This window comes from Alligator mississippiensis, chromosome 14, assembly GCF_030867095.1.
Source record: "Alligator mississippiensis isolate rAllMis1 chromosome 14, rAllMis1, whole genome shotgun sequence".
Classification (NCBI taxonomy): domain Eukaryota; kingdom Metazoa; phylum Chordata; order Crocodylia; family Alligatoridae; genus Alligator; species Alligator mississippiensis.
In genome coordinates, this window is record NC_081837.1 from 2,934,841 (window position 1) to 2,947,442 (window position 12,602).

Here is a 12,602-nt window from a genome sequence, read left to right on the forward strand (position 1 = left end):
CGAGGGCGAACAAAACACGGTAGGAGCCAGGCCGGCCCCGCTGGGAGTGTGCCCATGCTTCCCAGCGAGAGATGTCAAGGAGGAACCTGTGTCAAGGGTAAAAACCCTTCTGCCGCCTCCCTGAGCTCTTTGCAACACAACAATTGCTCTAAGGCTTTCCTCTAGGGGAAAAAAAAACCCCAAATGGAAAGAAACCCCAAGTGAGAGCTAAGAGGGGCATGGTCTGCGGGGCGCCTGCAGTGGCCCTGGGGTGCTGGGGGAGGGGAAGGGGCATCCTCCCTCCGCCTCGCCCTGCCCCAGGCCCAGCCCCGTCCCCATGCTTCCCCGTGCCAGTCGCTAGAGGGCACCGCGGGTGCACGGCCGGGGAGCCCCGGGCAGGTGTGCCAGGTGCGGGGCCTCGCTGCAACCTGCTGTCCCCCACCCCGTAGCTCCACATTAGAGAGCCTGCAAATGTATCTGATGCTCAGCAGCCCTGTGTGCGTGCTGGGGGCAGGCTGCACGCTGGGACCTGGGTCCTTGCAGCACCGGCAGCGCGAGGTCCCATCCCAGTAAGGGTGGAGGGGGCATTTGCAGGGCCCGTTGCAATCTTGTTGCTGAAGGAAATGCTCCCCTTGCAACGAGGAAGGGTTGAGGACGGTGGTGGTGGTTTCCCCCTCCGCATTTCTGGCTGCTCAGAGATAGAGTTTGGCCAGCGCCCTGGTGCTGGGGCAGGTTGTCCAGCTCCCCTGGGGTTGACGGACCTGGACTCTCCAAGCAAGGCTGGATCCTGTGCTGTGCCTAGCAAACGAAACGCATCTTTCTTTCAGGCTTGAGAGCAAGGTAGGAACAAGCCAACAGATGGTTTGTTCAGTCCCCCTGTCTCTGTCGTCCCGTCATCTTGGATTGCAGTTGTGCATCTCCAGATGGTGGTGGGGTAACAAATGCCTAGAGCAGTTTAAATCATCTGCTGTTTTAGTTCAAGCCAGGGGGAGAAGCATTCAGACTTACTGGTCGGGTGCAGTTGGGGATGAAAGAGCTGCAAGGCTCCCATTCAGCTCTGGGTCTGGGGCAACTCTTGTCAGCCAGGTGCAGATTAGTCTTGTTAACTAGACACACCTGGAGGGTCTCTGCCTGGGGTCTCTTCAGCTTCTTAACAGGCGCGAATGCCTTCAGATTGTCACTCTGGGGAAGGGCCTGGATTCGGTGCTGGGGTCTGGGGTTAGTCCATACATTTCCTGGGTGCCTCTTTCTTCCCTATTAATGGGAATGCCATGCCTCAGTTCCCCCACTCTTTGTTAAGTCTGCTTACCTACTGCCCGAGGGGTGTACATTTTCAGAATCGGGGGTCTTACCTTGTACTCAGAAAGGCAAGTTCCCAGCTCTGCCACTGAGCTCCTGGAAGACCATAGTCAAGTCCCTTTCCCTCCTTAGGGAGGGGGAAATGTGTTCTGTATCCTAGGTATGTACAAAGACAATATGGTAAGTAGCCTATAATGCAGATTGACCAGCTAAACACGCTGTTTCCCATTCATATTTTGAATGCTGGGATGCTTAATTAATGTCTAGACTCCAGAATTAAGATTGATGCAGATAGACTTCTAAAGATAAACAGGCTTGTTCTAAAGTTTACAAAGTTTAAACAAGTACACCTGATATGGGAGGTTAAATTTAAGCAGCGGTTATGAATCAAATATCAATAAATCAAAGTTTTATGCAAAGTGGTAAACTCGTTCTAATCTGTATGGAATTACGGAGGATTTGTACCGGCCTTTATCAGCTTCAAGTTAATTTTAGTGCCTTGTTCCATAACATTTGCAAGGTGTTTGTCAGTCTGTGCATGTGATAAATTATGGATCTCTTCCGGTAATGTATATTTCACATGGAGGCATAAAAAGGTCTTAAAAAATTTAAGATCTAAAACTACCAGGGAGAGTAAAATAAAGGCTTCATCCTGAAATCCTTTCCCCACAAATACACTCAAATCTGTCATGAGTGAGGACTGCTAGATTGGGCCCCATATTTGGTTTCCACTGACCTCCTGAATCTTAGCTGCTTGTAATCTGAATGTAAAGTGAAACAGAGGTAGCCATGTGAGTGTTTCCTCTTGTGACCCAGGGTTGTTATGACAACCAGAAGTTTGGCATGAAATCTGTGGATGCAACAGGCCAGCACCTGTTACGAGAGGTTTGTGAATAATTCCTGTGTTCTGACTGCTTATAAAATTACTAATTTTTTCAGCCATGGAATTGGTGCATTTGCAAATTGCAAGCCCTAGATCCACGGCACAGTGGAAGTATAACCGAGTTTTGGAAAGTAACTCCAATATCTTAAACGAGTTTCAGACAGTGTTTGCAGAATGGTTACTGAAACCTTGTGTGCAGAGGGCGATTGATAGTGCTGTAGTCATTTTTAGTTATATAGGGATTGCATTCTGTGCCTTCTGCTCTAAAAGCACAAGTTTGTAGCAAAGAGCTACAGAAAAATCCCTGCTAGCAACAGAGGACAATAGGGCATAACTTGAGCAGTTCTGGACACAATTGGTAAGGCAGCGATTCACAGCCTTGCACGGCTGGGTGCTGCGTAAAAGGTGTCCTTGTTTAAATGGCATGATGTCCCAGTATGGCATCGTGCTGGTGATGCAACATCACTGTGATCTATCTGATTTTGCATTGACTCAATGTTGTGATGCTTTGGGCCCAAATGTGTGTCCAAAAGGCACTTTTGACCTTTAGACTTAATACAGGGAGTCCAAGTGCTTCTTAGCTTCAGATGCAACTGTGCTGAGATCTTGGGTATTTTTCTTGGACTTCCTTATGAGTCCCATTCAATGCAAAGTATGGCTTTTGTGCTTAGAAGTTTGACTCAGTCTGGTCAGACAGGGTATATAAGGAGGTTGCAAGAGGAAATACTTTGAACACCACTTCAGCCTGATCTAGAATGTGGAGGGGTGGGTGTGGAGGCAAGAAAGGTAAAGGAAACAGTTCATGAGAATGAATTGTCAGTTGTTAAAGGAGATACTTTGCTTAAGAAATTAAATCGCATTCTCAGCTGGGTGGTGTTTCCTTGAAAGCATGCAGTTCGTGTGCTCATGTCATGCTTTTTTGTCAGACTAGCAACTGAATCATCTAGCTCTGTCTGTAAAATATATACACATATCTAGAAAAACCTGACGGTGGGAAAAGGGAGTGCTTCACTCTGAGCATTAGCTCTGAAAAAGGTCAGGCCTGTTTCCTTTGTTGTAAGTCGTTGCCAGTGGCAAAACAGTTGGACCAAAATGGAGGGGTCATGCCACAAAGGGAAATGGGAACTCGGAAGGACTCTTGGGAGCAGCTCACTAGCTCCGAGCCCAGGAAAAGGCTCTTTGAATGGAAGGTTTCCAGTTTGACCTTTGGCTGACGCTCATTTTCAATTAACGAGAATTAACATTCTCCCCTTCTTATATTTGTATTGCTGTACCCATTAAGACGGGGGTGTGGCTCAGTGTGTGCTTACAGTTTACAAGTTTCTGCCCTAAGAGCTGATACTCTAACCAGCCAAAGGATGGGAGGAGGAAGAGACGGCGTGACTTACCTGAAGGGCAGAGGTGAGATTACAGTCCTGGCCTGCTGCATGCCAGACACTTGTGTTTACTGTACTAGAATAATTGCAATTCTGACTGATCTGTCAACTCTTTCCTCTACCTTGGTTGATACGGACCTGTTTCACTACGTTGTCAGGCTGGTCCTGAGCATCTATATGTCTCTATATGACCCAGGGTTGTGTACAAGGTAGCTGACAGCATCCCATATCGCAAGCTTCTCATACAGGCCTATCTGCAGCAAATCTTGTCATTTGCACAGTTAAGTCACTGGCAGCTGCAATCTGGTGAATAATTCAGTGGTACCCTTTACTTGCTAAAAAGGACATTTGAAGAGTTTATTGTCTGGGAAGAATTGGAAGTGTCTATTGGTTGGGGTCTTTTTTAGAAACAAGCCTATGAAAAATAGACTTAATGCTATCAAGTTAAAACAAATATTTAGCCTTTTAAAATTTGTAATTTAACGTCATTTTTAATTTATGTGACTCCTATCTAGCAAAGCCCTGATTTTAGACTCCTTTGAGTGTGCAAGTGCGTTTGAGATCTCTACTAGCGGAGCCCACCACTGAGATCTGGGCCCCTTGCTAAGCTTAGCCGTGATACTCAGCACCAGAGATGCTGTTTGCTGCACCATTTCTTTCAAATTCAACAGTAAAAAGAGACGCATGAGTTTCTTTCTTATTTATCATTACTTTTGCATTTCCCGCTTCCCAGCTAGAGCAGTCCTTTGCTTTTGGCTTCATTGTGTTGCAGATGAATGTTTGCAAGGGAAAAGGGAAAAAAGGTGGTGTATGCACAATCATATATAGACTCTTTTAAAGAAATTTCACCCTTGTATTCGGAATAGAAACTAGAGCTTGGTTAGAAAAATGTCAATGATTGTGCTGTGAGAAATGTTGGTGTGCACGCATGCAGGAGTGTGAGGGGCACCTCTGCCCCATCACCAAATTTCCTGCATCAATGTTTGGTTAACAACAGGAGATAAAAGCCCAAAGCTGAAAATATTTGGGATTTCTAAATTGTCTTGGGTTAAAAAAAATAAACCCAACACCAAACAAACTTTGTTGTGTTGAAAACCAGCAATTTTTACAGAAAACATTTTTCTTCTCTGTTTATCATTTTCATTAAATAAAGGCGGGCAAACAGAGTCCTGACTGAAATTAAGATTTTAATTTTGAGCCTAAGGCAATTTTTTTTTTTTTTTTTTTTGTCTGGGGACTGTGGGAAAAAAATCCACCCGTTCTCAAACTCACGGGTGTCAGCACAGAGAAATCTGTTGCCACTGACTTCTTTTGCAGACTTGGAGAAATTACTGTTTTCTGTGTGCATCAGGCACCATCCCTCTAAAATGGGGATAATAATACCTCCTCCTGAAGGCACCAGTAATGGATGTGTGCAGCGTATCATGTCGGTATGAAGTATTACTATAGATGTAATAATGTACCATGTAAAGATATCATTTCAAGCCATTATAACCTACGCACTCCATGGTTAGATGAGTATAACCATTGAGGAATATGCAGTTTCATTACCTAAGGCCCTTGCAAACTGAGCTGACACAATAAAATAGAGTAAAAGAGAATGGGGGCAGAGGGCTGGAAAGTTTTGATTGATTTTATTCACTCAATTTATGGAAGAGAAATTTAAGAGGTGACTTGATCATTGGCTTATGTACGGAGAATGTGTTTGAATGGTGGGAGGAAGCTTTCAGCCTTTCTCACTAGAATTTACTGAAGTGGCAGAAAGGGCATGACAGGTTGCTGAGATGGCAAAGTTAGACAAACTGAGCCTTGAAATTGGATGTGATTTCCTAGCTGTCAACCCAAATGTTGGAGCCATTTGCCAGGAGAAACGGCAGTCTTGCCACCTCATGGAGTCTTTGCAGTGAGCCTGGTTATCTTTGCTTTCGTCCAGCTTTTGGGGGAGACTTTGGCCTGTGTGCAGGGGAGAGGGGCTGTAGTCTCTGAGCAGGGGTGGAGAATGCTCAGGTGCCTGGCTGCCGTGTCTTACTCGCGTACTGCAGGTCATGCTGATCGCCAGGTTCGAGACCAGATTGGCAGACATCTTTCAGATTTTTGACATTACTCTGCAGTACAGGGCATGTCATCAGTTGTGGCAGTGGTGACACCTGGGTCTCTCCTGCCCACAGCCCACTTCACTCCTCCAGGGACTGAAATGCTCTAATCGAACTAGAGTCTTTGGACTTGATATCGAGGTGTAAAGTGGACTACCTGAGCTTATCTTGGCCTGCGGTTTGGGTATGACTTCTATTTGCTTTGCAATTGTTTCCACAGGCAGAGCTCAGAGGGTTTTAATGTAGACAGTGGAGTTTTATTTTCCTGTCCCTGTTATGGTGAGGGGCCGATACTTTTTTTTGGTGAGGGGCTTGATACTTTTTTTCTGCAGAGCCTGCCCACCTCTCCCGAACTGACTGATAGCTGCAACACTTCGTTGCAGACTAAACTACATTCGGATGTACTTTAGTTTACAATGATGCAAACTCATTTAAAACCCCCAAAACTCTTGCGCATGTAGAGTGTGACACCATTATGCCACATAAAGTGACATTTTTATCATGTGTACATGGTAATGGCGTCACATGTACAAGCACCCTTACCGCTGTGGAAGGTCTCTGACAACCAGGCCTTTTACAGGCTCTGCTAGAGGAAAACATCTGTTTTTCCTAAAACAAAGCTGCATGGTGCTGCCCACAATTCAGGGTTGGAAGCAGATGTCCCTGGTCCTTTCAACTGGCCTGTGAAAAATCAAACTGCTCCTGCGTGGATTTTTTTGAGAACGGGGCCCTCTGTTGTTCACTGGATATTTTGCTGATTGAAATAATATCTCTGTGGTTATTCAGACATCTCCAAATGCTTCAGGAGCCTTATTCAGTTCTTGCCACCTCCCGGTGGTTGTTTTATAGAGTTATGAAACGACCTGTGCAGTCACGCACACAGTGATGGCCAGATCCATCATCTCTTCACTTTTAAAATCAATCCCCGCCCTCCCCACCCAATGGAGGAGTCCTGTCTTCTTGGTTCTTGTCCTGAGAGGCTGCTAGATCTGGGAATATATCCCCTATCATCTTTCCCCCTGCTACCCCTGTCCTCACCCCTCACTACAGCTGTACAACTCATATCTTGGTTATATTAGTTTCCATGCAAGTGGTTTGTTTGTGAAGGTGGGGCTGAAGCTCTTCTGACGCGGAAGCCTGTTCCCGGAGACATCTCATCCTGTGCCGTCCTGGCTGCTCCTTGCATACGTTCAGCGTGTTCCTGGTTCAGAGTAGCTTACAGGCAGGCTCTGTGCTCCTCCACCAGCAGCTGCCCATGTCAGCAGAGCTGTTGAGCTGGGGGTAAAATGGAGCCTATGCTGTGTCCCAGCTGCTTTCTTTTGAGTACTGCTCATCTCAAGAAGCGGCAAGAAAGAGCTGCCAGGTCAGTACACACTGAAAAGGTGTCCAATGAACATCCTCCCCTCTGATGCTAATACCAGGTCGGGCTTGCAAGGGTGGAGGGTGAGGTCTGGGGAGGTGGGGTTAACACCTGCTCCCTCCCAAGACCTCCTGCAGGTCCAAATGTGATCCATATTCTATCTGATGGGATACTCTGATGTCTGTTAGGGCCTTTCCTACCTAGGATCCAGAGGCCTTGTCCAAATGTAACCACAGGTGCAGGAGGGATCTTTCATCTACCAAGGGCAGCCCCTCTGGGGTGGAGCATGAAAGCCAGGTATCAGCTGCACAGCAATGCTCTACTAATGAGAGAGGAAAATCCCAGTGCCTCTGACTAAGCACAGGCCAATTGCAAGTAGTTTCTGAGTTGAGGCATTAGCAGGTGGTAGGGGTGGCTTCATACACACATCAGCTAGGATTTACCTTGATCTCTGGAAATTCAACTGAAAGACTGTCAGGAATTGTGCCTGTAGTTTTCCAGTGGAGACCAAGCTTTAGAGGGCACGTGGGCGGGCAGAGCTGGCCTCCCGGTGCAGAGCTCCATACTGCGTGGCTAGTCATGATCTCTGGTATAATACCCTTTACAAGATGAGGGATGCACCCTATGCCTTTGCCCAGGTGCAAGGACCAAGACAGGCTGTGGCTCAAGGTCTAAAGGGCAGTTATAGTTTGCAGCTGGTTAGGTCCCAATCTTGCCATCAGAATCCCACGGGCAGATTAGGTGCTGGATCAGGCAAGAATGACTCCGCTCTGAGCAGCTGTGACCAGTTCTGGGAGGCTGGCAGCAAGTCGGCGCCTGAAGCCATTGACCCCCCCCCCTCCTGGTGTTGTGCCCGTGTCTCCTGTCAGCAAGAGCACTGGACTGGTATCTTTTCTATTGCAGCTCTGTCTGCACCGGAAGCTCCTTTGCAGTCACTCAGGGTTTATTTGAGTGTCAAATATGAATAATGCTGGAAATTAAGAGAGCTGGATGTTTGTGCTGACAGTGTGTGATGGGCAAACCAGAGAGGGGCACAGCAGGCACCTGCTAGTCTGTCAGTCAGTTGATGCTGGCTATGGTGAGCTGTCAGGTCCTAGCATGGGGGGAATAACTGGGGTCAGATCAGTAGTCTGGGACCCATGCCTTGGGTAATGACAGCTGAGAGGGAACTGCAAGGCAGGCCTCTTCCCTCTGGTTGACAGCAAACAGAAACACCCTTCTGTTCTTGCAGGCCTGGTCTGTGCACACTTTTTGGGACCAGGGTAGGTATCTATGTGGTTGAGGATTGTCAGTCCTTATGCCTTGTATTTTACCAGTCTAGTTACACTGGCATTATCTGAGTTCACACTCTGGCTATGCCGGTGCCTGATACCAGTAAAGCTTTTTCTTTTGATTTATGAGAATGCAGACACAAGTGCTTTTGTATGGGTCTACTTGTCCCTGCTGTGGAGGGTGAGGGTTATACTGCTTTAACCCTACTGCCACAGTTCAAGGGGTAGAGGCCTTGCATGCAGACAAGACCTCGGTGTGTCCTGATCCACAGCCACAGTCCAGTTCCACTGACTGAGAATCCAGGCCTTTGTTTGGCTCCCGCTGCACAGTTCACTGATTGCTGCCACATATTTATTTAAGGGCTGAGTAATGCAAGTTGTCTAGAGTGCACCTCATGTTGCCTAGGACTACACAAAAGCTGCTTGCCTGAGTGCTGAGGCCGTGGGCCCTGCATGTGGAAGTGGGCTGCTAAGGCACGGCGTGATCATCCAGGTGGAGGTGGTGAGTCTGACTGCCGGTCTTCTCTGATTTGACTCTCCCTTCCTCAGTTAGAAATCCAAGTTATCCCCTTTGCTCCTCAACTTGTTTCCCCCATGGGAAGTTTGCTGCTGGCTCCCGATACAAGTTGGGGTGTCCGAGGGGGAGTGTGACACTGGGCACTTTCACCCAGCTCGGGATGCCTTCCAACCCCTGCTGAAGCTGGCATGTGAGTGCTCTCAAGTAACTGTATTTCCTGGTGGATTTTAATCCCTCGGCAGTGCCTCCCATGTGAGCATAAGAGTTTGTAGCTGAGCAAAACAAGTGGAGATGATTTCTCCTGTGCACTGTGGCTGGACTTGCCAGCTGCCTGCCACATCGCAGATTCCCCCAGGTGATCTGTTCTTGCTTGTTACTTAGCTATTGTGGAGTTTCAACCTTGTTGCTGAAAAGGTACAATCCAAAGCCATGTACTGAGAGCTTGGTGCTGCCCTGATCCAGCAAAGTACCATCACGTGTGCTTAGCTTGAAGCATGCGATAACCCTGCTGACTCCAGGTGGACCCCAGGTGCTCCAGTCTCTTTGTCCAACCCGTGACAGAGCAGAGCATCCCGCAAGCTGAGGCAGAAGGAAAAATTGAGCACGGGATAACCTGGTATGTTTTGTTTTCAAAACAACTCTCTGCGTTCCCCTGGCTTCGGGCTCAACCCAGCTCCCTCGCGTGCTTGGGCAGTTCTAAGCAAGTTGCTTGTCCCAGCTAGAAACTTCTCCCAGGAGTCAGGCGTGCTGTGGTGGGTCCGTAATGGGCTGCTTTATCCAGGTTTCATTTGTCAGTGTCTCTTTACATTAGCAGTAGAATTTCTAATGCATTAGAGGTAGCCAGCAATTTGGGCATCAGCTGCTTCCATTCCTTACAACCAATTAGCTGGTGCTGGGATCTCTGCCCTCAGCATGCAGGCTGCTGCATACATCTCCTGGTCACCATAATGGAAAGTATTGAGGCAGTGTTTCAGTTGGAGAGCCAGGGGAAATCCCAGAGAACTGTGCCCAGTAGAGTCTATCAGCTCAGCTCTGATCAAAACAGGTGACCAAAAGGGGTATTACCCACTGGTGATGTTTTGCAAGCCCAGAGAGCAGTTTAATCATTTCTACCTACAAATGCAAGGTGTATGTGAGCACTGAGAAGCACAGCAGATGCAGATTAAGCTTGCAGTTGCATGCATGTTTGACCTCTGCCCCAGGTGCCTGGAGTTTAAACGTTTAGGCACAGATGCTGCCCATTTCTGGTGCTCTAGGCTCAAGAGTTGCAAATTGCTTAAAGGCAAGCAAATTGAATTGGGTTTTTTACCTAGTCCAAATCTTTCACTCTGTATACTGGACAGCTTGGCTGTAGGCATCTCCAAGAGTGGAACTGGCTGATAGAGATATTCCTAGGTCCTTTTCTTGCTGAGAAAAACAACAGGTCCAGAAGGAAGAGCTGGAATATCCAGAAAGCTAATTTGCCAAAACAATGAGAAAAAGCAAAAAATGCTGCTAAAAAGATTTAATAACTTTGCAGAAGGAGACTGGGCACACACCTTGCTGGGGTTATTTGACCCCAGCAGGCTTCCCTGCCCAGAGCAGCGGGGCGGGACCCAATGATAGCACAAGGTCCCTTCCAACCCTAAACTTCTGTGAAAGTTGTGATCAACCTGGCTCAAGTCAGTGCTTTATTCTGTCTCCACTTTCATCCCCACTATATTCAGAATTAATTTTGCAGAGACTAAGTGTGATGCTTGCTCCCCCTGATGTGATTTAGTAGATTTGCAATTCCACACTTTGGCCCCCTTGGGGTGAGTTCTCACTGCCACCAGCCTCCCTGGGAGCTGTTGGTGTCCCTGGGAGAGGCAGGTTTCCATGTTCAACGCACTCCTCCTACAGAAATCTGAGGCAAGCAATCATGGGTTTTGGACCATACTTCAACGAGGAGCCTCTGTGGGGAGAGACCCCTTCCCTTGAGCAGAATCGTGGGAAGTTTCTGCTGCAGGCTGAAAGGCTTTGATGTGAAGTATGAGTCAGAAAGCTTAACCTTTTGGAGAAGCCCTGGGAAACAGGCAAAGTGGGGATTGTTTGGAAACAGAGAGGAGCATGAATCAAGGCCCACATGCGGCTTCACATCTTTGCATTGAAACCACAGCAAGACTTCAGTTTGGGGCAGAGTTTAAAACCGGCAGTCTGATACACAGGGAGTTAATGCCCACAGGGTCAGCGTGGCAGGGCCAGGGCAGTTGAGGATGGAAATGGAATGAGTCTGTGAATGGTGGATGCAGCTGGCATCCTCAGGCGGACGGGAGTTTAGATCTGGACATGTCCCTGGCAGACTGTGGTGACTGGCATCTCTTTGCCCTCCTGCCATTGCAGAAGAGTCTGGGGAACCTAATCCAGGCCTTGGCTTTGGTGTCAGCTTGGTGCCCTGCCAGCCTTTCACCCCGGTGACACTCACCTGTCTTTGTTACCCAGAGAAATAGTCAAACATACGAGTGACTCTTGGCCCAGGCTCTGACCACCTGTGTCCACTTTTGGATCTGAAATCAGGCCACCCCAGTGCTTTCTGCCAAGCTCTGATTACAGCTCTGGGGTTCATCTGGGGAGTGGGACCAGCTGTGGGGCTCCACCCCACCCCCACATTGACCCTTCTGGACTTTGCATTTCTTTGATACGATGCCTGGTCAGCACCCCTGCAGTGGAGTGTATCCCCCTGTCCCCCGATCCAGATTTCTCTGGTTAAGGAACTTCAGGTCTCATTGTTTAGAATCTGGGCCCAGCTCAGCTTTGAGCTAAAAGTTGAAATTGGCCCTTGTGATCCTGAGCTCAGGGGCTGGGCACTTCTCATGGGTGCAGCCTTGCCTAAACAGATCCTGTAACTGAAGCCAGTTGTAAAGGTCCTGTGACCAAAGATCTCTCAGACCAAGAACTGCCATCCCCATGGGCCCTGTTTATATAAATGCACCACTTCTCCCAATACAGTGGGTCTTGGAGAAGTCAGGCACACTGTAGTCTGCTGGCACTGTGGTGTGTTTTCACAAACCGGCCTTGAGAGCTCTGCCCAGCTGCTGTCTTCTTTTCTGTAAGCCTTGGGGGATAAGTGGTGGCAGAGACCTGCTTTTATCAGGCTGTGTCAGGTTCACTTAGCATCACCCCGTGTCCCGCTGAAGCTAGTTGTACGGACACCTCTTGGCATTTAGCTCACCTTGGTGGCTGAGAGCTGAAGTAACTGGGGGTTGACTTCAAATTCTATTTTGTTGTTGGAGTAGTTGTAAAATTGCATTTAAAAAAAACCTAACATTGTTCATCCTCCACAGCTTCCACCCCTCAGATGGGAGAGCAGGACAGGTGCAAACTCTTCAGCATACTTCATAAATTTATAGATTCATAGATGCTAGGGTCAGAAGGGACCTCAACAGATCTATGAAGTATGCTGATCACTTCCTGCTCGCCATCCTTAGCTCTTGCTCACCTTTGTCTGTGAAGTGCTGTGCCAGCCTCCCATTTCACTGACTGTGAAACTGAGGCACAGGGAGGGAAAATGACATGACTGAGGTCAAACAGCTGGTCAGAAGCAGACTGGGAATAGCATTGTGGCTCCCAGTACAGGTGGTTGTTTGCTGGGCAATGCTGTCTCCAGCTGTTTTGCTGTTAAAACTGAGACCTTGTTGTCTTTTCAGACTGAATATAAGGAAAAACTTCACGGTTCGTGTGAGCAGACTCTGGAATAGACTCCTCGCGGGGGTGGTGCAGGCACCTACCCTGAAGATCTTCAAAAGGAGACTGGACACACACCTTGCTGGGGTTATTTGACCCCAGCTGTCTTCCCTGCCCAGAGC

At 48.0% G+C, this 12,602-nt stretch overlaps 1 protein-coding gene across 3 annotated transcripts in view; it reads left to right on the plus strand.

Annotated features, from left to right (window-relative positions):
* The first annotated feature begins 8,614 nt into the window (after positions 1-8,614).
* RPH3AL (rabphilin 3A like (without C2 domains)) overlaps positions 8,615-12,602 on the plus strand; it is an 86,669-nt gene continuing 82,681 nt past the window's right edge. For all 3 annotated transcript variants that reach the window (XM_059717020.1, XM_059717019.1, XM_019491944.2), the window contains exon 1: positions 8,615-8,763. The gene's annotated coding sequence lies outside the window, so the exon portion shown is untranslated. The remainder of the gene's footprint in view (positions 8,764-12,602) is intronic.